A 25,138-nucleotide genomic window follows, 5' to 3' on the forward strand; every position below is an offset into this window, starting at 1 on the left:
AATTGTCCAATAGTTAGATCTAATTCACAAACATTTTTTTGCTAATTTAAAATCTAAGAAAATATTGAATATCTGAATTAATTATTACAATAAGAGTTCGTTGCACAGTTATTAGAATAATATATTACCATTCAGATTAATTAAATATTCATTTATGTGAATATTTCTCGTAAATTTACTTGCTTATTTCTTTAAATTAATTTTATTTACTTCCACTTTTCTACATTCAAAAAAATTAATTTATTTATCAGTTTCTGTAGGATCGATCCTATTTACTATTATTACAAATTTTATTTTACGCCATGGTTTCAACGCCATCGCATTCATTCTTGAACTGTGGCCTATCTTGACTGCGACATCCATGAAGTAGATGGGATAAATATATACAGGTTGGTTGTTCATTCAGGGAATTGCATAAGGAAATCATTGCCAACGTTAGGCATAGATGACGAAAAACTCAAGCCATTGTACGTGCCATATGAGTGGAATGCAATAGGTTGTGGCACTGGATCAATATGATTAGTGGTTGGAGGAATAGGCACCTCTCTCTTTTGGATAGCTTGGCGTTGTCGTCGTCGGGCTCGAGAATTAGGTTGGGCAGCCGGTGTATCATCAAGATCATCCACAATTGGTGCAACAGGTGCAAGTTGTGGAGGTGGAATCATGGCTATTCGCCTCTCTTCTTGAAGAGCATAGAACATGGCATAGTAGTGCGTAATATAGCCTCAATGTTCTCTTGTGTAGGCGTCCTAATACGAAAACATATTTCTTCAATCCCATCCTCCTGAAAACATAAGATAAGGAAAAAGGATGTGATTAAGTAATAAAAATAATGTATGCTAAGTAAATATTAATATATATGTTTTCTTACCACTGCACCAATTGCAGCTCCATTGTGTGATATCCATTGTCGAGCAACTAGACGATACCACTCCATGTATTGAGAATGGTAATGGAGAGGTTGTGAGGTTGGTGTGCCTGAAACAATCCTTTGAGTGCGAGCCTCCCAAATGCTAATCCAATGTGCATGTAATGTTACCCAATCACCCTCAGACACTCATAAAGATGTGGAATGAAGATCATCATCTTGACGAGGGGCACATGGGATAGGTTGTTCAAGACCAAACTGTCGCATCACTCTGTCTGGATAGTGCCACTCAACGACATGAAAGCATTTCAATGGCACTTTAGCTCTCCAAATTTTACATCCTTGCCGACAATAATCTGGGAGTGCTTGAAGAACATCTTCTGTGTATGGTTCCCATATTATCTATAGATACAAACAAGAAAATGAAATTAGGTTGATAAATATACTAACGAGTTATGTATATGATTATTTTTGTCTTTTTTTTTATTACCTCATTATGTCCCATCCTGTCAAATTGATATCCGATGTGTATTAGAACATGAGTAGACACTTTGGTGATTTGTCTAGCATTACTTCACCTATAATATCATGATGTACAATTTATGAAAAGAATTAAAAAAAACCAAAAAAAAATATATGATATATACCTACTACCAAGTAATCTCATCAGCATCTTCAGGCATGTGAGCAAACTCCTCAGCTAACCATCTTATCGTAAGACTGGTTCCCTTCATACATTGTGCTGGAGGTACGACTCCTAATAGCTCATTGCATACATTTGACCAATTTATACGAGAACTTCCAATTACAGGATCTCCATCAATAGGTAACCCTGTCAGCAACCCGATATCCTGAAGTGTGATGGTACACTCACCTTACAGACATCATAAAAGTATGAGTTTCTGATCGCCATCTTTCTACGAGAGCAGTGATAAGATGCCAATCAAGAGCAAAAAAACCAAGACGTGAGACTCCATAAAAGCCACTCATTTGAAGATAAGGAACTATACGCGGATGGATCCTATCTGCATGCAAAACTCTGCCAGCACGTCTACACTGAAGAACTGGTTGTTGAACTGTTTCAAACCATACAGCTTCAGATCGATGAACGCGTTGGTGGCGCAGTAAAGTTGGATCGTGTGGACCAGGTTGAACGTAATCTCTCCTGTGATGTCCACTGGCCATTCCTACATTTTGCAATAGTAAGTTTATTATACTAATATTAGCTATAAACTAAAAGTCATTATAAAAGTTTTTTTTTATAAAAAAATTCACATTTATTTAAAAATTAAAATTATATAATACTATTATATATATATATATATATATAAATCTTGCATCAAAACAGATTTTTGCCAGATGGCAAGCAATTTTAAGTATTTTTGATTTTGATATTGAATTTATTAAAGGAAGCAAAAACAATATTCCAGATTTTCTAACAAGGGAATTTTTACAGCAAAATGGATCGAAAGAAGAGCAAAAATAAAGATAAAGAGAGAAGCCCAAGTCCAACTCCTAAAGCCTTGTCTGAACATTCAGATGAGATCAGCAAGACTCAAATAAAACCCCAAGACCATAGCCAGACAGATTTAAAAATTTGGATTGAGCAGTTAAGCCAATCCCCAGAAGTCATTAAAGCCCTGCAAGGTATGGCCTCCTCTTCAGGAGCCTCAGGTATGAATCTAAACCCTAAAGCGATTGTACCCGTTCATGGTACAACTAGTCTGTCTCAAACGGTAGACAGTAAAGACTTATCAAATCCGTTGAAGGCTGTGGGTTTGCCAAAAATCCAATCATCTCATGGGTATAACACTGGATTTTATAAATGGCATTTAAAACCTGCTTTTGAGTTTGAGATTGAAGTTGAATACGGTTTTAATAATATAAACCCATGGGAAGTAGTCAGAAAATTTTATCCTGAGAATTGGTATTTCACTCCGAAAGATATTTCAAAACCTCAGGATTATTATCAAAGTATTTTGGAAGAAACTGGATCTGTTAAAATCAAGCATAATTTTGATAAAACCCATAAGGATATAATAGCCTATTCTTCTATTCAAATTAAGAATGTTATGCATCCTAAAGATTGGCCTGCGCCAAGTTTATATACTGGAATTGCATTTAAAAAATTAAAAAAATATTTTATTTCATATAATTATTTTGATTATATTGATGCTTGGACCAATATTTTTAGTATTCAAAATCCTACAACAACCCATTCATGGTTAATATATTTTGATCAACATACTATTAAGACTGTCACCAAATTCCCAAACTGGTTCTTTACATGGTGGCAGTCTAGAGGTATTACTGAAGATATTTTATCTCAGGAAATACTTCATATATATCAATATTTTAAAACCAATTTTAAACCACCTCAGAATGAAAAGTATATACCACCTTTGATGTATTTTGGGCTAAACTTCTTTTTACCTTGGGTATATCAATGGTATTTTGATTTTCAGTACGTGACAGAATTAAATATCCCTGTTATAGTAAAAAGGCATAAAATAAAATGGTGGGGAGCTTTCAGGAACCCGACCACGGAAGAAACAGTAAAACAATGGATCATTAAAAAGGCCCAATTTCCAGAGGCCTCATATGCTGGTAAATTAACAATGCAAGGAGAGCCCACATTTGGAGCCCAAAAGGCTCAATGCCAGGCCATGTTAGCAGCAGCTAAAACACCCGAAGAGTATAAGTTGATTTGTCAAAAAATGCTCGATCAGCTTAGCCCGGAAGTATCAGTAAAACCGGAAGACAAACAATCTTCCAAAGAATCATCAGTAAAATCCTCTGGTAAATCAAAAATGAAAAAGAAAGCGGGCAGAAGAAAAACTAAAAAGCAGTCAAGCTCAGAGACGGAGTCGACAGCGTCCTCTAGTACGTCATCCTCCGGTAAAAACTCGACATCTTCACACTATGACAGTAATGAAGATGATTGCTACAGAATTCTACCGCCGGTAAAAATCCGAAGTAAAACAGGAAAAGGAAAAGGTAAAAAGACAGCAAAAGTAAAAAGGGAAAAGAAAGACAAACTAATGCAGAAGAACAAGAAAAATGACACCTCATCGTCCTCGACAGACTCAGAATAAAGAAAGACAGACCAATTAAATCAGAATTTCGGTGGAAAAGAGTAAAAGATAAAGAAGTGGCAGAAAGATTATGTGTCAACAGTAAAAAGCATCAGATAAAGTGGCAGACAAGGCACTGTTCATAAACAGTAAAATCCGCTTGAACTAACAGTAAGGTTCTCGTGAATCGACAGTAAAGGCTTAGAATTTTCTATATAAGGGAGCCTCTCCCCTTGTGAAGGCACACCTGTATTCCTCTCTCTCTCTTTTCTCTATCTTCACACTTCCTCTGTAAAACTCTCTTTCAATAATTCTGTATTCAGTTATTAATTTTTTATAAAGTAAGTTTTATATCTTGTTTTGCTATAAACTGCTACTGTAAAAAGCCCGTGTTGACGGCAACTTTCTCTTCTCCCTCCACACTCAGACTTAACTCTGGGGATCGCTATCTTATAGGGTGCACAAATTATTTCATTTTCTCCATGCTTTATTTTACTAATCGTTTTATATATATATATATATATATTTCTTTTCAACGAAGATTGGAGATTGAGGTCGGAAAAGTAGAATTTGAGATCTCTAGAATTTAGGAAAAGAAATATTGGGATTCTTAATAAGTTTATTAGGTTTTTTATTTATTTATAATATTTTTAAATTATTTTATAATTAATGAATTTTATTATTTAATATATATATATATATATATATATAGTGCATCCTGATAGACCTGAGAGGTCTAAGGTTCGACTCCCCAACCCCCTATTTCAAAAAAAAAAAAAAATACAGTGATATTAAATTTTTAAATAAGAATATACATTAGATAATTATTAACATAATAAATTCATATTTTTAAGTAGAATTTAAAATAAAAAATTAAATTTATTTAGTGAAAATTAAAAAATATAGAAGGAAAGCACAAGTAAATAAAATTCAGAATAAAAAGTCATTTAAAGATTTAATATGCTATAATTGTAATAAGAAAGGTCATATATCTAAGTTTTGTAAATTTAATAAAAAATTAAATAAGTTAGATTTAAATGAAGAAATAATAAATAAAATTCAGGAGTTATGTATAGACTCAGAAACTACAGAGTCAGATCTTTCAGAAAATGAGAACCAAATTGATGAGATAGGAACTAGCTCGTCAGAAAATTCAATAAATGTTCTAACTAAAGAACAAAGTTCATTATTGGAATTAGTAAATAGTATAGAGGATAGTACTACTAAAGAAAAATTTCTTAAAAGATTAATTAAAAGTTTTGATGAATAAGAAAAAGTTAAAAATACCATTCCTAAAATAGAAAAACAGACTTATGATTTAACTAAGATATTAAGTAAAAACAAAAAATCAAAGGAGACAGCCTCTATAGAAGATTTACAGAAGGAAATCAGGATAATAAAAAGTAAAGTAAAAGAATTAAGGAATCAACTTCAGAAGGATCGAAGAAAATAAAATTTTTAAAAGAACAATTAATTTCTGAATTATCTTCGACTAATGAGGAAAAAGAGGATGAGGAAGAAGATGATAAAATAAACCAGTTAGAGAGTGAAGAGATAGATAATAATTTTATATTATTACTACAGGAAATAACTTTTAGAAAATATTTGATAAAATTAACAATTAAATTATCAGAAGACTTTAATATAGATACTATAGCACTGTTTGATACAGGAGCAGACCTAAATTGTATAAAGTCAAGCTTAGTACCTAAAAGGTTTTGGCAGGAGACTAAAGAAAAATTAAAAACAACAAATAACACTAGTCTAAATATCTTAGAAAAGACAGAAGCATTAATTATAAATCAGGATTTAGAAATAAAAACTGTATTTTTATCATCACAACAAATAAATCACACAGTAATACTAGGAACCTCATTTATAAATCTGATAACACCATATTTGGTAAAAGAGGATTGTATAGAAGTTAAAACAAATAGTAAAAGGATTAAAATGGACTTCATAGAAAAGCCTAAGAGAAAAAATTTAAATCTGATCAAGGCACATTCCATTAGGATAATGGAAATAAATTCCATAATAAAATTTAAATCAGAATATTTAAAGGGTTTAAAGAATAGTATACATTTTAATAGGATTAAAACTCAGCTAGAAAAAGAAAATATAAAAGAGAAGATAAAGAATTTAAAAGAGCATATGTAAAAAGAATTATGTGCAGAACACCCTAATGCTTTCTGGAATAGGAGACAACATATAGTAGACCTGCCTTATGAAGAAGGTTTTGATGAAAAAACTATTTCAACTAAGGCTAGACCTATCCAGATGGCACCAGAATTAATGTAACATTGTAAAAAAGAAATAAAAGAGTTAGAGGATAAAAAATTAATAAGTAAATCAAGGAGTCCCTGGTCATGTGCAGGTTTTTATGTTAATAAAAGTGCAGAAATAGAAAGAGGTATACCAAGATTAGTTATAAATGATAAACCATTAAATACAGCATTAAAATGGATTAGGTATCCGATTCCTAATAAAAAAGATCTTTTAAATAGGTTATTTAATGCAAATAATTTTAGTAAATTTGATATGAAATCAGGATACTGGCAGATTCATATTCACCCTAAGGATAGATATAAAACGGCATTCACAGTCCCTTTTGGACAGTATGAATGGAATGTGATGCATTTTGGATTAAAAAATGTTCCGTCAGAATTTCAAAAAATTATGAATGATATATTCAATCCTTATTCAAAATTTTGTATAGTTTATATAGATGATGTCCTAGTTTTTAGCTAGACTATAGAAGAACATTTTAAACATTTAAGGACTTTCTGTATGATAATAAGAAAAAATGGGTTAGCTCTAAGTAAAACTAAAATGAATTTATTTCAGACTAAAATCAGATTTTTAGGCCATTATATAGAATAAGGTATTATTCAACCTATTAAAAGAACATTGGTATTCGCAGATAAGTTCCCAGATGAAATAACCAATAAAACCCATTTACAAAGATTTTTTAGGATGTTTAAATTATGTCATATATTTTTATCCAAATTTAAATAGAACGATAAAACCTCTTCATGATAGGCTAAAAAAGAATGCAAGCCCTTGGAATGAAGAACATACAAAGATTATAAAACATATAAAATTACTAGTAAAAGAAATCTCATGTTTATACCTTCCTAACCCAAAATCTTTTAAAATAGTTGAGACGAATGCTTCAGACCTAGAATATGGAGGAATTTTAAAACAGAAGATAAATGGTAAAGAAAATATAATTCAATTTACGTCAGGACATTGGAATTCAGCCCAATTAAATTATTCTACTATTAAAAAAGAAATTTTGAGTATTGTGATTTGTATAAATAAATTCCAGTCTGATTTGTTAAATCAAAAGATTTTAGTCAGAATTGATTGTAAATCGGCAAAGGATGTTTTAAAGAAAGATGTTAAAAACCTTGCCTCTAAACAAATTTTTGCTAGACAGCAAGCAATTTTAAGTATTTTTGATTTTGAGATCGAGTATATTAAAGGTAGTAATAATAATATACCAGATTTTCTGACTCGAGAATTTTTACAGCAAAATGGGAAGAAAGAAGAATAAACAGAAGGAAATAAAGTCCAGCTCCAGTTCTACATCTAAAGCCATTTCCGAACATTCAGAAGAAATCAGTAAAACCATTGTAAAACCTTCTGAACCCAGTAAAATCACAAAACCCCAAGATAAAACTCTAGAAGATTTAAAAAGGTGGATCGAAGAACTAAGTCAATCACCGGAGGTGATTAAAGCCTTGCAAAATATAGCCTCCTCTTTCGGAGAGTCAGGTATGGCTTCTAAATCTAAAGCGATCGTACCAGCTCATGATACGGCTAGTCTGTCTCAAACGGTAGACAGTAACGACTTATCAAATCCGTTGAAAGCTGTGGGTTTGCCAAAAATCCAATCTTCTCAAGGTTATAACTCTGGTGTTTATAAATGGTTTTTAAAGAATATTTCAGAATTTGAAATAGAGATAGAACATGGTTTTAATAACATAAATCCTTGGGAAGTAGTTAGAAAAAATTATTCTGAGAATTGGCTTTTCAGGCCAAAAGATATTTCAAAGCCTCAGGAGTATTATCAAAGTATTTTGGAAGAAACCGGTTCAGCCCGGATAAAACATAATTTTGATAAACATCATAAAGGAATAATACCATATTCTTCCATTCAAATAAAATGGGTCGTCCATCCAAAAGATTGGTCGATCTCGAGTTTATACACTGCAACACAGTTTAAAACTTTAAAAAAGTATTCTACCTTGTATAACTATTTTGATTATATAGATGCATGGACAAATGTTTTTTGTATTCAAAACCCAACCACTATTCATTCGTGGTTGATATATTTTGACCAACAAAGTATTAAAACCACCACTAAGTTTCGTAATTGGTTTTTAAAATGGTGGCAATATAGGGGTATTACTGATGAGGTCCTATCACCAGAAGTACTCCAAGTATATCAGTATTTTAAAACTCATTATAAACCTCACCCAAGTGAAAAATATATACCCCTTGATGTATTTTTGTATCCAATTTTTTATTCCATGGATATACCAATGGTATTTTGATTTTCAGTATACAACGGAATTAAATATTCCGGCCATAGTAAAAAAGCACAAAGTAAAATGGTGGGGATCATTAAAAAATTCCACCACTGATATTGTTGTAAAAAATTGGATTCTTAAAAAGGTCCAGTTTCCTGCAATATCTTATACTAGTAAATTGGCCCTGCAAGGAGAGTCTTCATTTGGGGCTCAAAAGGCCCAGTGCCAAGCTATGCTCGCAACAGCTAAAAATCCTGAAGAATATAAAATGATATGTCAACAGATGTTCAGCCAATTAGCTCAGGAGAAACAGTAAAGTCTAAGGAACTAAATGAAAGAAAGTCCAGTAGTAAAGAATCGTCAAAACACTCTTCCAGTAAAAAAGCTCCAAAGAAAAAATCTAACAGGAGGAAGCCTAAAAAACAGTCGGAAGCCTAAAAAACAGTCAAGTTTGGAATCGGAGTCGACAGCGTCAAGTAAGTCATCCTCCAGTAAAAATCTGGCATCTTCTCACTGTGACAGTAATGAAGATGACTGTTATGGGATATTACCAGCAATAAAAATTAAAAGCAAGACAGACAAAGTAAAAGAAAAAGGAAAGAAAAAGTAAAGAAAAAAGGAAAAAAGAAACGGGACACCTCGTCGTTCTCATCATCAGAATCAGAGTAAAAACAAAAAAGAAATTACTATTCATCTAGAGTAAAAGCAGGTGACAAACATACTATTCATCTACAGTAAAAGCAAGTGGCAGACATACTATTCATCTACAGTAAAAGCAGGTGACAGACATACTATTCATCAACAGTACAAGTTCATGAACAGTAAAAGCCGCGTGAATCAATAGTAAAAGTCTAAAAATTTTCTATAAAAAGGGAGCATCTCCCCTTGTGAAGGCAGGGATATATTTCCTCTCTCTATTTTCTCTATCTTCACACTTCTCTGTAAAATTTCTATATCAGTTTTCAGAAACTTTGTAAAACCTTCAAGTATAAATAAAATCATAGTAAGTTTTATGTTATTTACTTTCTGCATATTTTATATCTGGTACTTATATAAGCCCATGTTGACGGCACCTTTCTCTTCTCCCTCCTCGTTCAGACTTAATTCTTGGGATCCCAGGTTAAGGTTGCAGGAACCTAAAGCCTTTGTGTTAATTTGTTAAGTATGCTCTGTGGTTGCAGCTCAAGCTGAACTTCCACATCAGAAATCTATATTATTTGCTTGTGATTGTTATAAATTTTATAGATTAAAGGCCAATGACTTTGTGAGACCAGAAATTTTACTCTTATTTAGGCCAGTGACCTTTTGAGGCCAGAGTAATATTTCTCTTATTAAACTTTCCTGGTATATAGACTGGAAAACCAGACCTCTTCAATCCGGCAAATTGTTGTGCCGTAGAAGTGTGAAGATAGAGAAAATAGAGACACGAAATATATCTGTGCTTTCACAGGGGGAGAGGCTCCCTTTTTATAGAAAATTTTTAGACTTTTACTGTTGATTCACGCGGCTTTTACTGTTCATGAACTTGTACTGTTGATAAATAGTATGTCTGCCACTTGCTTTTACTATTGATGAATAGTATGTCTGCCACCTGCTTTTACTGTAGATGAATAGTAATTTCGTTTTTGTTTTTACTCTGATTCTGATGATGAGGACGATGAAGTGTGCCGTTTCTTTTTTCCTTTTCCTTTCTTCTTTACTTTTTCTTTCCTTTTTCTTTTACTTTGCCTGTCTTGCTTTTAATTTTTATTGCTGGTAATATCCCATAATAGTCATCTTCATTGCTGTCATAGTGAGAAGATGTTGGATTTTTATTGGAGGATGACTTACTTGACGCTGTCGACTCCAATTCCAAACTTGACTGTTTTTTAGGCTTCCTCCTGCTAGATTTTTTCTTTTGAGCTTTTTTACTGGAAGAGTGTTTTGACGATTCTTTACTACTGGACTTTTTTTCTTTTAGTTCCTCAAACTTTACTGTTTCTCCTGAGCCCAATTAGCCATATTTTTATTATCTTTATTATTGTTTATTTACACAATTTTTAGCTTAATTTATGGTTTTTACTTTGTTTTTACAGAAAAGAAAGAAATTGGAAAACTGGAGAAAAAGTGCAGAAAATGACAGAAAAGTGATTGGGTCAGTAACTTGCCCAAATCACTGCCCAAATCAAGCGGAGGAAGCAGAGACAGAAAGCTAAAAACTGGACTGATTCACAGGAAGCGATTGGGGCAGCGATCTGCCCAAATCACCGCCCCGATCACACTGACAGCAAAAATTGACAGCAGAGCGGGAAATTGTTCAGAAAACAGAATGTCGAATTTTGAGAAGCTCAAATCCAACTCAATCACTACCAACACAATTCCAAGAGCCACAAAAGAGTTTCTCACCTAAGGAATTCCATTTGCAATTAAATTCAACATCAAAAGAGGAATCAAAAACCAAATCAAGAAGGGATTTCAAAACCCTAGATGGATAGAATTCTTCAGCTATAAAAGAGCAGCCTCCAAACCAGCAAAGGGCATCTCATCTTCAGCAATTCTGCAGAAAACACAGCAGCTTGTCTCCTTCTTTTCTTTCTTCTTTCTTTTGTGATTTTTGTCCACCATGAGTGGCTAATTTCCATATTTTATAGTTGAAGTTGAAAAATTCAGATTTGTGATGAATTGGGAGATTTAAATCTCCATTGTTAAACTTCTATTTATTTTCAATATTTATGCTATTTGACCTTTCTATAATTGTTGCTTTGCTTTTAGAATCAATTTAGGCCTATTGCTTTTAATTGCTTGACTAATAATTGTTTGAATAATTTAGGTCCGTAATTGTTTAGATTATTTAAACACACATTTAATCAAGTTGCATAATCTAAACTTGACCACGCGGTTGGCAAGGTTTATGTTTCTCTAAGTCTTAATACAGTTAACAGTTGTTCGATGCTAAAAGTCCCAAGGACGTTCCTTGGCAACTTGTTACCTAGTGTTTGAATAGCGAATGTTTCCTAATCAAACTAGCACTAAGGAGGAATTTGGATTGTGAGAAGCATCTTCCACATCCTAAACTAATTTATTGGAATAAATAGGAGCGTTAAAAAATCAATGATCAATTCTAAACAATCTGAAATAGATCCATACTTCAACTAGAAGCTTTTCTCTTATTGATTTACTCATCTTTAAATTATTTGCTTTCTATTGTTAATTAGCTTTAGTACATCTTCAAAACAAAACCCCCCTCTTTTATTTACTTGTTATTTTCTTAACCAAGTCATTATTAGGAAAATCCGTAGTGTCAATTCCCTGTGGTTCGACCCTATTGCCACTATCCGCAATTTATTTTGTTGGTTGATAATAGGTTATTTTTGACGGTTTCGACAACCGCTTATCAAAAATTTGATGTGTGTTATGGGGCAAAAGATGCAAAGAGAAACAAATAGAAAGCAAAAGATGATGGAATCAATGTGAATCAATGCAAAACTATCCTAACAGTACCCCCACATTCATGACAAACATTGCCCTCAATGTGTTAACATATATATAAAACATTAAGAAGGATAGGGAAAGGGACTTCCTGGCCTGTGGGTGATTTGGCCAGTGATTTGGGCAAATCACTGGTCCAATCACTGTCTGTCACGGTGCTGGGGCAGAAAATGGTCTACCAGCAGGTCCAACAGGTGCTCCATCCTGTGCATTCGATCCTCAATTCTACTGAGACGAGCCTCTACTGTCTGGTTGGGGGCTGCGTCTTCATGGGGCTGATGGGCATCCTGCTGGGGGGCTGCTGGAGGTACTCCATGTGCTGGTTCTTGTCCTGTGTTCCCCATTGTCTCATCTGCTGGGGCATCTGTGGGGGCTGTCTGCTGGGTATTAGTGAGTTGAGTGGCTGTCCTCCTTCTGAAAATACGCTCATGGCGTGGTGTGATGGGACCTACAGGTGCTATGAAAAAATATCCCCCACTTTGCAAAGCAACCCCATATCATCTAATGTGCGTAGGTCCAAGGGGGTCGAGTCGTGGGTGGGGGAGAGGTCAGTGTGTGCTGGGTGTAGCAATTTAAGATTCACTGCAATGCCAGTGATCAGATGGCCTAAAATCAGGGGTCTGTGATACTATATGATGCTGGATAATTGGGTGGCAACCCAATATCCAAGATGGATCTGCCTGTGTGTGTGCATGCACCATAGTATGTATAGCTCAGTTCTGGTCAAGATGTTGGAAGCATCCTTCCTCCCAGAAAATGTGTAGGCTAAGAATCTGTGAATGTATTTCAGGGAGGGATTTTTCAGATGCAGGTCTTTGGACCTGGTGGGCAAGTAGGAATCAGGAGGATTATCACATAACTCCAAATATGCAGAACTGGGATTAAATTTAGCAGGGAAGTCCCAAGTAGACTCAGGGCATTCACAGCCCATGGCAATGTCAAATTCCTGCAGGGACAAGCGAAATCGCTGTCCCAATAGCCTGGATCCTACTGTGTTTGGTGTGTACAAGTTGTGCATGGCAGGCCTATCAAAGTAAAAGGTGCTGAAGAACTCGTGTGTGAGTTCAATGAAAGAGGGCATGCGCAGGAAGAAAAATTTGTCCCAACCAATAGCAGAGATGAGGGAGTGTACCTGGTTATAGAGTCTCAACGCGCCAAGGGTACCATGGTGTATGTACTTACCTGGGTGATAAGGTAGAGATGAAATTTTATCCAGCCTGGTGCGCTCAGAAGCCTTGTTGAATGTCAGGGCTTGAGTGATGTGATATTGGCATGATGGTTTGGGCAAATCGCTGGGCAGATCACTCGGTATATCGCTGGGCATATCACTGGGCAAGTCACTAGGCATATCGCTGGGCATGTCGCTGGGCAAATCGCTGGGCATGTCGCTTACTACGTAGCTTGCGGGGTCTGTGTCAAATGGAGTCTCTGGTTCTTGCTCTGTGCTCGGCGGTGGAGGTGGTGACGGCGTTCTTGGCCATTTTTGGCCGAGGCTAGCAGAATGGGTGTCTTCTTGAGGCGTTTCGTCCCCCTGGGTTTCCATTGCGACTGTGGAAGAGGAAGGTGATGGCTCGATCGTCGTCGCCCTTTTGCGCCGGCGATAAGTCTGGACATCCGGTGAGTCGGAGCGCCCGATCGCTGTTCCAGTAGCCGGTGGCGTTTCGGTGCTGGTGGGGACCGGTGGAGTGGTGTCCCATGCTTCGTCATTGCTATCAGAGGGAATGGGTCTCGGTAGCTGATCAAGCATAATTTAGCCACATTTTTATCATAATTATTATTACTTATTTACACATTTTTCAGTTTAATTTATGGTTTTTATCTTGTTTTTTCAGAAAAGGAAGGAATTGGAAAATGGGAGAAAAAGTGCAGAAAATTTACAAAAGGATGATTTGCCCAGTGATTTGCCCAAGATCACCAGAAAATCTGCTCCAATCACTGCCCAGATCAAGCTAAAGCAGAAACCCGGAGGCAACAGACAGCAGTGATATGGGCAAGTGATTTGCCCAAGATAATCGAAGATCACTGGCCAAATCACTCGCAGAAGACAGAGAGAACTGACTGGCAGAAACGTGATCAGGTCTGTGATTTGCCCAATCACTTGAAGAAACTGGTCAAATCACCGGGCAAATCACTTTGACAGCAGAAAATACAGCAGAGCGGGAAATTGTTCAGGAAACCAAATTTCAAGTTTTCAAAAGTCCAAATCCAACTCAATCACTACCAAAACAATTCCAAGAGCCACAAAAGAGTTTCTCACCTAAGGAATTCCAGTTGCAATTAAATTCAACATCAAAAGAGGAATCACAAGCCAAATTAAAAAGGGATTTCAAAACCCTAGAAGGATGGAACTCTTCAGCTATAAAAAGGGCAGCCTCCAAACCAGCAAGGGCATCCTCTGATCAGCAACTCAACTCGCCAGAAACTCTCCAGCATCTTCCTTTTTCTTTTCTTTTCATCTTTTTGTGTATTTAGTCCACCATGAGTGGCTAAACTCCTTCTTTTCTAGTTGAAGTTGGTGAATTTCAGATTTTGTAATGAATTGGGAGATTTAAATCTCCATTGTTTAACTTCTATTTATTTTCAATATTTATGCAATTTGAGCTTTCCATAAATATTACTTTGCTTTTAGAATCAATAAGGGCCCATTGCTTTTAAATTGCTTAAGTAATATTGTTTGAATGATTTAGGTCCGTAATTGCTTAGGTTGTTCAAATACACATTTAATCAAATTGCATAATCTACACTTGACCACGCGGTTGGCAAGGATAGAATTGGGTTTCTCTAAGTCTTAATGCAGTCAACAGTTGTTCGATGCTACAATGCCCCAAGGACGTTCCTTGGCAACTTGTTGATTAGTGTTTGATTAGCGAACGTTTCCTAATCAAACTAGAACTAAGGAGGAATTTGGATTGTGAGAAGCGTCTTCCACATCCTAAACTAATTTATTGAGATAAATAGGAATATTAAAGAATCAATGATCAATTCTAAACAATCTGAAATAAGATTCATACTTCAACTAGAAGCCTTTCTCTTATTGATTTACTCATCTTTAAATTATTGCTTTCTTTTGCTATTTAGTTTTAATTCATCAACTCAAACCCCCCTCTTTTAATTATTTGTTATTTACTTATCTTGGTTATTATTAGGAAGATCTTTAGTGTCAATTCCCTGTGGTTCGACCCTATTGCCACTATCTACAAATTTATTTGTTGATTGATAATAGGTTTATTTTTTACGGTTTCGACAACCGCTTATCAGTAGCCCTAGTCGCCGCCACATGCCGGGTCCGCCGGTGGCCTTCATTTTGATTTTGACCATGGTGACTGGCGGTGGTTGTCGGTGAAGTTGAGCGTCGGAGAAGAAGAAAGAGAAGAGCGAGATGGAATAGAAGAGATAGCGTGAGAAAATAAATAAAATAAATAAATAAAAGAGAAATTACTTAAAGTGATTTGGGTAGGTGAACTGCCCTGATCATTTAATGCTGGCTCTCTAGATTGTTGACAGGGTGATTGGCTAGTGATTTGGGCAAATCACTTGGCCAGATCACTTTCTTCCTTGCGGTTGCTTGGCTGGTACTGTTCACGTGACTGTTCACGCCTCTTCTAATGATGTGCTTGATTTGGCGATTTGGCCGGTAATTTGGTCAAATCACCTGGGCAAATAACTTCTTTGGTGCAACTGCCTGGTTGATCTTGTTCTGTCTGAGATGAACCCTGTCGATGTGGCCTGTCGATTAGGGCAAATCACTGCCCCAATCACTTGTTACTATGCTACAGTCAGGTGATCTGCCTCAGTGATTTGGGCAAATCACCACATCTGAGCTGCATCCCAGTAGCGCCCTTTTTTTTGTCTTGGACTGGACTATCTGCCTTGATCAGTAGGTTAAGGAAGGGGAATCCAAGGGGATCTCTTCCACAAGATGAACAGTAAATCCTTCATAAAATTTCTTCAAACGATGTCCATTAACTTTGAAAACTTTGCTTGTTTGTGGACTCCGTATGTCAACAGCTCCATGTGGATAGACATGCTCAACCAAGAAATGGCCCAATCCACCTAGATCGAAGCTTCCCAGAGAATAATTTGAACCTTGAATCAAAAAGCAAGACTTTATTACCAACCTGGAAGTATTTTCTAGAGATATTTTTGTCATGGAAGGCTTTGGTCTTTGCTTTGTAGTCCCATGAAGCTTCATATGCATCATGCCGAATCTCTTCAAGCTCTTGAAGTTGCAATTTTCTGTTGGCTCCAGCTTCTTTTTCATCAAGATTGCAGCTCTTTACAGCCCAATAGGCTTTGTGTTCAAGTTCCACAGGTAGATGGCAAGCTTTCCCATAAATCAGGCTTTCTCTTCTGTTCCATCTCGCTCTTCTCTTTCTTCTTCTCCGACGCTCAACTTCACCGACAACCACCGCCTGTCACCATGGTCAGAATCAAAATGAAGGCCACTGGCGGACCGGCATGTGGCGGCGACTAGGGCTACCGAGACCCATTCCCTCTGACAGCGATGGCGAAGCATGGGACACCACTCCACCAGTCCCCACCAGCACCGAAACGCCACCGGCTACTGGAACAGCGACCGGGCGCTCCGACTCACCGGACGTCCAGACTTAACGCCGGCGCAAAAGGCCGACGACGACCGAGCCACCACCTTCCTCTTCCACAGTCGCAATGGAAACCCAAGGGGACGAAACGCCTCAAGAAGACACCCATTCTGCTAGCCTCGGCCAAAAACGGCCAAGAACGCCGTCACCACCTCCACCGCCAAGCACAGAGCAAGAACCAGAGACTCCATTTGACACAGACCCCGCAAGCTACGTAGTAAGCGACATGCCCAGCGATATGCTCAGCGACATGCCCAGTGATATGCCCAGCGATATGCCGAGTGATCTGCCCAGCGATTTGCCCAAACCATCATGCCCAGATCACATCACTCAAGCCCTGATATTCAACAAGGCTTCTGAGCGCACCAGGCTAGACAAAATTTCATCTTTGCCCTATCATCCAGGTAAGTACATACACCATGGTACCCTTGGCGCGTTGAGACTCCATAACCAGGTACACTCCCTCATCTCTGCTATTGGTTGGGACAAATTTTTCTTCCTGCACATGCCCTCTTTCATTGAACTCACACACGAGTTCTTCACCACCTTTTACTTTGATAGGCCTGCCATGCACAACTTGTACACACCAAACACAGTAGGATTCAGGCAATTGGGACAGCGATTTCGCTTGTCCTTGCAAGAATTTGGCATTGCCATGGGCTGTGAATGCCCCGAGTCTACTTGGGACTTCCCTGCTGAATTTAATCCAAGTTCTGCATATTTGGAGTTATGTGATAATCCTCCTGATTCCTACTTGCCCACTAGGTCCAAAGACCTGCATCTGAAAAATCCCTCCCTGAAATACATTCACAGACTCTTAGCCTACACATTTTCTGGGAGGAAGGATGCTTCCAACATCCTAACCAGAACTGAGCTATACATACTATGGTGCATGCACACACACAGGCAGATCCATCTTGGATATTGGGTTGCCACCCAATTATCCAGCATCATACAGTATCACAGGCCCCTGATTTTAGGCCATCTGATCACTGGCATTGCAGTGAATCTTAAATTGCTACACCCAGCACACACTGACCTCTTCCCCACCCACAAATCGACCCCCTTGGACCTATGCACATTAGATGATATGGGGTTGCTTTGCAAAGTGGGGGATATTTTTTCCATAGCACCTGCAGGTCCCATCACACTATGCCATGAGCGTATTTTCAGAAGGAGGACAACCACTCAACTCACCAATACCCGGCAGACAGCCCCCACAGATGCCCTAGCAGATGAGACAATGGGGAACACAGGACAAGAACCAGCACATGGAGTACCTCCAGCAGCCCCCCAGCAGGATGCCCATCAGCCCCCTGAAGACGCAGCCCCCAACCAAACAGTAGAGGTTCGTCTCAGTAGAATTGAGGATCGAATGCACAGGATGGAGCACCTGTTGGACCTGCTAGTAGACCATTTTCTGCTCCAGCACCGTGACAGACAGTGATTGGACCAGTGATTTGCCCAAATCACTGGCCAAATCACCCACAGGCCAGGAAGTCCCTTTCCCTATCCTTCTTAATTTTTTATATATATGTTTACACATTATCCTACCAAACAGTAGAGGTTCGTCTCAGTAGAATTGAGGATCGAATGCACAGGATGGAGCACCTGTTGGACCTGCTAGTAGACCATTTTCTGCTCCAGCACCGTGACAGACAGTGATTGGACCAGTGATTTGCCCAAATCACTGGCCAAATCACCCACAGGCCAGGAAGTCCCTTTCCCTATCCTTCTTAATTTTTTATATATATGTTTACACATTGAGGACAATGTTTGTCATAGGTGTGGGGGTACTGTTAGGATATTTTTGCATTGATTCGCATTGATTCCATCATCTTTTGCTTTCTATTTGTTTCTTTTTGTTTCTCTTTGCATCTTTAAATTATTTGTTTTTTATTGTTAATTAGCTTTAGTACATCTTCAATAGTGTCAATTTCCTGTGGTTCGACCCTATTGCCACTATCCGCAATTTATTTTGTTGGTTGATAATAGGTTATTTTTTACGGCTTCGACAACCGCTTATCAGTAAGGTTTTTAACATTTTTTTTAAAATATCTTTTGCTGATTTACAATCAATTCTGACTAAAAACCTTTGATTTAACAAATCAGACTGAAATTTATTTATACAAATCACAATACTCAAAATTTCTTTTTTAATAGTAGAATAATTTAATTGAGCTGAATTCCAATGTCCTCACGTAAATTGAATTATGTTTTCTTTACCATTTATTTTTTATTTTACAATTCCTCCATATCCTAGTTCTGAAGCATCCGTCTCAATTATTTTAACAGCTTCTGGATCATGAAGGTATAAACATGGAATTTCTTTTACTAATGATTTTACATGTCTTATAATGCTAGTATGTTCTTCAGTCCACGGTCCAGCATTTTTCTTAAGTCTATCATGTAATGGTTTTATCATTCTATTTAAATTGGGATAAAAATCTATGATATAGTTTAGACAACCTAGAAACCTCTGTAATTGGATTTTATTAGTTATCTCGTCTGGAAATTTATCTCCAAATACTATTGTTCTTTCTATGGGTTGAATAATGCCTTGTTCTATATAATGTCCTAAAAATCTAATTTTAGTCTGAAATAAACTCATCTTAGTTTTACTTAGGGCTAACCCATTTTTTCTTATGATCATACAGAAGGTTTTTAAATGTTTAAAATGTTCTTCTATAGACTGGCTAAAAACTAGGACATCATCTATATAAACTATACAGAATTTTGAGTAAAGATTAAATATATCATTCATAATTTTTTAAAATTCAGATGAGGCATTTTTTAAACCAAAAGACATCACATTCCATTCATATTGTCCAAAGGGCACTGTAAATGCTGTTTTATATCTATCATCAGGGTGAATCTGAACCTGTCAATATCCTGATTTCATATCAAATTTACTAAAAATATTTGCGTTATATAACCTATTTAAAAGATATTTTTTGTTAGGAATTGGATATCTAATCCATTTGAATGCTGTGTTCAAAGGTTTATAATTTATAACTAATCTTGGAGTTCCTCTTTCTATCTCTGCGCTTTTATTTACATAAAAAACTGCACATGACCAAAGACTTCTTGATTTACTTATTAATTTTTTATTTTTCAAATCTTTAATTTCTTTTTTACAATGTTCCAACAATTTTGGTGCCATCTGGATGGGTCGTGCCTTAGTTGAAATTGATTTTTCATCAAAACCTTTTTCATATGGCAAATCTACTATATGTTTTCTATCCCAAAAAGCATTTGGATGATTTGCACATAATTCCATTTCCAATTGACTTTTTAATTTTTCTATTTTATTTTTTATAATTTCTTTTTCTAATTGATTTCTAATCCTGGTTAATTGTACATTATTTTTTAAATCTTTTAAATTCTCTGACTTAGATTTTATTATTGAATTTATTTCCATTGTTCTAATGGAATGTGCTTTTATTAAATTTAAATTCTTCCTTTTAAGTCTCTCTGTAAAATCTAATTTAATTGACTTATTTCTTGTTTTAAATTTTATGTAATCATTTTTTACTGAATAAAGAGTTATTAGGTTTATGAAAGGTGTTCCTAATATTACCATATGATTTAATTGCTGGGACAATAAAAATACCATTTTTATTTCCAAATTCTGGTTTACTACTAATGCTTCTGTCTTTCCTACAATTTTTAATTTAGTCTTATTAGCTGTAGATAATTTTTCTTTAATTTCTTGCCAAAATCTTTTAGGTACTAAACTTAACTTTATACAATTTAAATATGCTATAGTATCCATTTTAAAATCTTCTGACAGTTGAATTGTTAATTTTACCAAATATTTTCTAGAAGTTATCTCCTGTAGTAAAAGTATAAAATTACTATCTATTTCTTCATTTTCTAACTGATTTATTTTATCATTCTCTTCCTCATTCTCATCATTCTCCTTAGATGAAGAAGATGATTCAGAATTTAACTGTTCTTCTAAAAATTTTATTCTCTTCAAATCCTTCTGAAGTTGATATTTTAATTTTCTTACTTCAGTTTTTATTATTCTAATTTCTTTTTGCAATTCTTCTAATGATGTTTTTTCTTTTGGTTGTTTATTTTTATTTAGTATTTTAGTTAAGTCATTAGTCTGCCTTTCTATTTTAGGAATAGTATTTTTATCGTCTTCTGTTTCATCAAAACTTCTAATTAATTTTTTAAGGAATTTTTCTTTAGTATTATTATCCTCTATAGTATTTACTAATTCTAATAATGAACTATGTTCTTTAGTTAAAACATTTATCGCTTTTTCTGACGAGCTGGTTGCTAACTCTTCTATCTGGTTTTCACTTTCTGAAAAATCTAACTCTGTAGATTCCAAATCTATGTATAATTCCTGAATTTTATTTATTATTTCTTCATCCAACTCTAACTCATTTAATCTTTTATTAAACTTACAGAATCTAGATGTATGACCTTTTTTATAGCAATTATAACATATTAAATCTTTAAATGATTTTTTACTCTGATGCCTATTTACTGGGGTTTTCTTTCTATAAGGTCTATAACTTTTCTTCTTATAATATTCCTCTTCATTAGGTTTTGTTATATATTTTTTATAATACTGATCTTTTTTATAATATTTCCGAGATTTAAACTTAAAACATTGACCATTACAATTTTTATCCTGGATTATCTCATAGTCAAACTGTTTACAGAAAGGTCCTAATTCCTGCTTGGTTTTATATATTTCATATTTTAAGGTTCTCTGTAATTTTAAATCACGACAAATCTGTAATCCTTCCTTTTGAATTATACTTACTAGTTGGCCATACGTCAATCTTTTATATGGTATTTGGTTACCAAATTATTGTTTTATATTATTCCTGACCTTCTCTCCTAAGAAGTAAGGGAGTCCTGCCAAAAATTTTTCTTTCCAAAAGCCCTAGTTTGAATCTTTCCTTAACATTAACCTAATTAAGAATGTTGTTTTATAAGATTGAAAATCACTTAACTTTTTACATTTTAAATTGCTCAGTAATTCCGCATTTTTATCCTTTAAAAGAGATGGGTCTCCTATAAAATGTAGTGAAATTGTTATAATTAAGGTTGATACTGCATCTTGAATAGTTTCTCCTAATTCATTGTATATAGGTTCACCTTCACTATTCACTTCGATTGAGTTTAAAATTTCTAATTGTTGCATTTCTGTTAGATGGTAATCCCACCACCCTTTTAGCTGTCCTGTAAAACCTGCTATAATTATTTCAGCTATTGTTTTGTCTGAAGCAAAAAACTGAGTTTTATATGCATTGACTGCCATAGTCATCTGTTGGAGTAAACTTAATATATTATATTTAGACAATCCATCTATATTCCATTCATAAACTATCAAAGCATTATATTTAAACTGAAATGTAATATTTGGTTTTTCCATTAATCTTAAATCTGGTGCCCTACTTACTATTTCTCTTTGTGATATAGAATTTAGTTCAAATTGTTTTATATCCTCTGAATCAGGCTGACTTTGCTCAGTTTCAGATTCTAACTCTTCTTCTAAAGCATTTATATTTCTAGATTAAGGGATTTCTGGAATTATATTTTTACTAGATTCTGAAGTTTATATTTTACTTAAGTGGTCTTTTAGGCTTTGCAAAAATTCATTTTTACTTGCTTTTAATTCTTTTTAACTTGAACTAGATATTTGATATGGTTTAAATACATGTGGTTTTATTTCTTTCTCTTCTATCTTTTTTAACTGAGTACCAATACATATTAAACTTGAATTATTAAAATTATTTTGTTCTATAACATTTTTATCTGAATCATTTTCTTTAGCCATTTTATACGGAGCACAAATTATCTCATTATCTCCATGTTTTATTTTACTAATTGTTTTAGATGAAAACTCAATCTAGATTACTTTATCATTTACAATCCATTCTGGCTTCTTATCCCTTACTGTTATTGGGTTAATACATTTCGTTTTGAATAGCTTAAACCATTCAAAAAATCCTATTTCCCCTTTATCATGGTTAATATAATTAAGATATTCTTCTTTTAGATTTTCAAACTTATGCTCTTTAACAATTTTATTTAGCTTACTTAAATTCTTTATCTTTGTTATTTTCTTTAGAAATTTCTTTTCAATCTTATCTTTACTAAGAACATTTAATTCTCTATTTATATTATTTATATTTTCTGTAATAGCAGATGTCGATGGTGATTCTGGTGATGCAGGTGCTATTTCAGCCTGCTGATTTAAATAGTTTTCCACCGGATTATACACTACTTGGGGGACTGAGGAACTATAATCTACACCTTTCATTCTAAGCTGTCTATATGGAATGTCTGATGTAGAAAATCTAGGTCTTACTATAGTTTGTAATATTGGTTTAGATTCATCTCCTTTATATGTAGCATATATTACCGAGAGTAGGTTTGAGACTCTACCTATATCTTCCGTTATTTCTGAAGATGAAGATCCTGTATACCTAGTACTTGCACTCCTATTAAATTTTAATAATACTTTACCATCTTCAAATTACTCAATTTTTCTTAAGTTTGTATTTGTTTTACCTTTTCTTGTTCTGGAGGGGCACAATGCCTTCCAGTATCCATTCATCTGGCAAGGTTATATCCTTCCATTGGATTGTTTTAGGAATTACTGTATTTGTTTTAGTAATTACTGTATTTGTTTTAGTTAAATCTATCTGTAAAAATCTTGTTTCTCCTCTTTTTGGTTGTAATTTATATTTGGTTCCAAAGGCTGAATTCATAGCTTTATAATGAATTTTATATATTAATGCTATTGGAATAGATCCTTCTTTCATTTTATAATTATGAGTTTTTATTTTTAAGACTATACTGTCGAAAATATTTAAATCATTTAAAGAGATTGTCATATCTGGATAAACTTCAAATAATATTGGTCCTTCACTTAAATTAGTTTCTATAGATCCTAACAAGGAATTCTGAAAATTTAAAAATCTTGCATCTCTTACTACTGCTAGTATATTAGTGTTTAGTCCTTCTCTAGTTAAAGGTTTTATTCCTACTTGTATTAATCTTATATGAATATATTTATATTTCTTACTCCTATGATGATTTAATGTTCTCCATGATAAAAGAGTTATTTTCTTAAAAGGTTTACTTAATTGAAAATCACTTTCTTCTGTTTTAATTACATAATCTGTTTTAAAAACATTAAATTTTAGAATTTTATAAATATGTTCTTTATCCACCTTAGAAATTTCTCATTCATCTATAACTTTTACAAAATCTTCCAATATAAATTTATTTTTATTTATTACTCTTTTACTTTCTAAAGACTCTGAATCATCTAATTTTACTATACTTAACGATTTACATAGAAAATAATTAAATTTTTAAAATCTTAAATTATGTCGCGGTCACTATCTGTTATACCCTATGACACCTAAACATTGGCTAAAACGAGTTCAGTTGGCATACCCAAAACATATTCTTTCAAAATATATATATATATATATATATATATCTTCAAAATCAAGAAAAAAAAGTTATAAATAACTACAAAATCAAGAAGAATTTTGCTTTAAAATTTAAAATTAATTGATTATCAAATTATTTTTGATTTTTTTAAAAAATTTCATAATCACTTCAATTAAAAAAAATAGAAATTATATTGCTAATTGGATTACTATTAAACAGATATTCAATAATTAAATATTAAATAATTTTAATAAATATATTTAAATATTAAAATAAATTGCTTGATACAATATAATTCATTTTTAAAAATTAACAAACAAGATAATTTACCTTTTACATAAATATAATAAAATATAATATTAAATTAGTTTGACAATTGATTTTTTAATTACTATTTTAAAAGTGATTATAATTTACGTCAAAAATTTTATTAGAAATTTTAATTTAAAAATGGAAATTTTTTGCAATATTAATTAAAATTAAGTGTGAAATGATGCTTTAATTTTTTTTTTTTTAATATCAGGCATCCCTAATATTTCTTTCTAATAATTCTCTTCTAAACATTAAAAAATAAACATTCATCTCCAATATTTAAATATATATTCCTAATTTTTGAAATTAACGTGCATACCTTGTTGTAGATCTTTCCAACTTGTGAAGAAATTCAAATTTTATATACGCCCAAACCTTTAAAAAAAAAAATTAAAACCTGTAAATACATTTTTGCCAAGAAAAATTATTTTAAATACCTTAAACCACGCCGTCGGCCATTTTCTGCTTTTCTCCACAGAATAAGAACATTCCGAGTGACGAGAGAGAGATCGGGGAGTTGAAGAGTTCGGTGAGAAAGATTGGGGAGGGAGCTGAGAAATATTGGGGAGAGTTACAGAGAAAGATCGGCGTAGAGATTTGAGAAAGCTGGGAAATTTTGGAAAAAGTTTAGCGAGATGAGTGAGAGAGAGAGAGAGAGAGAGAGAGAGGCGAAGTGGGGAGAAGAGATTCTATGGAGGGTTATGAGGAAGGGGACGGCTGAGGGACAGAGTAGTAACTTCAAGCCGACACTGAGAGTGTCGACTTGACAGCTTTATTTTAAATTTTTTGTCCTTTTGAGGCCTGCCATTCAGCTTTTTCAGGAAGTTTAGGTCACGGGGTTCC

General features: G+C 34.3%; 1 long non-coding RNA gene across 2 annotated transcripts; it reads right to left on the reverse strand.

Annotated features, from left to right (window-relative positions):
• Positions 1 to 225: 225 nt before the first annotated feature.
• On the reverse strand, positions 226 to 25,138 carry LOC122724063. 2 transcript variants are annotated; one of them, XR_006351283.1, is made up of 6 exons: positions 24,733 to 25,138; positions 24,615 to 24,670; positions 1,516 to 2,055; positions 1,359 to 1,446; positions 872 to 1,270; positions 226 to 784 (listed from the first exon to the last, which is right to left on the reverse strand). It is a non-coding gene; the product is annotated as an uncharacterized LOC122724063 (long non-coding RNA). The 2 variants fall into 2 exon arrangements; XR_006351282.1 differs by having other exon boundaries at positions 1,359 to 2,055.

The sequence above is a fragment of the Manihot esculenta genome, chromosome 7, assembly GCF_001659605.2.
Source record: "Manihot esculenta cultivar AM560-2 chromosome 7, M.esculenta_v8, whole genome shotgun sequence".
Lineage (NCBI taxonomy): Eukaryota > Viridiplantae > Streptophyta > Magnoliopsida > Malpighiales > Euphorbiaceae > Manihot > Manihot esculenta.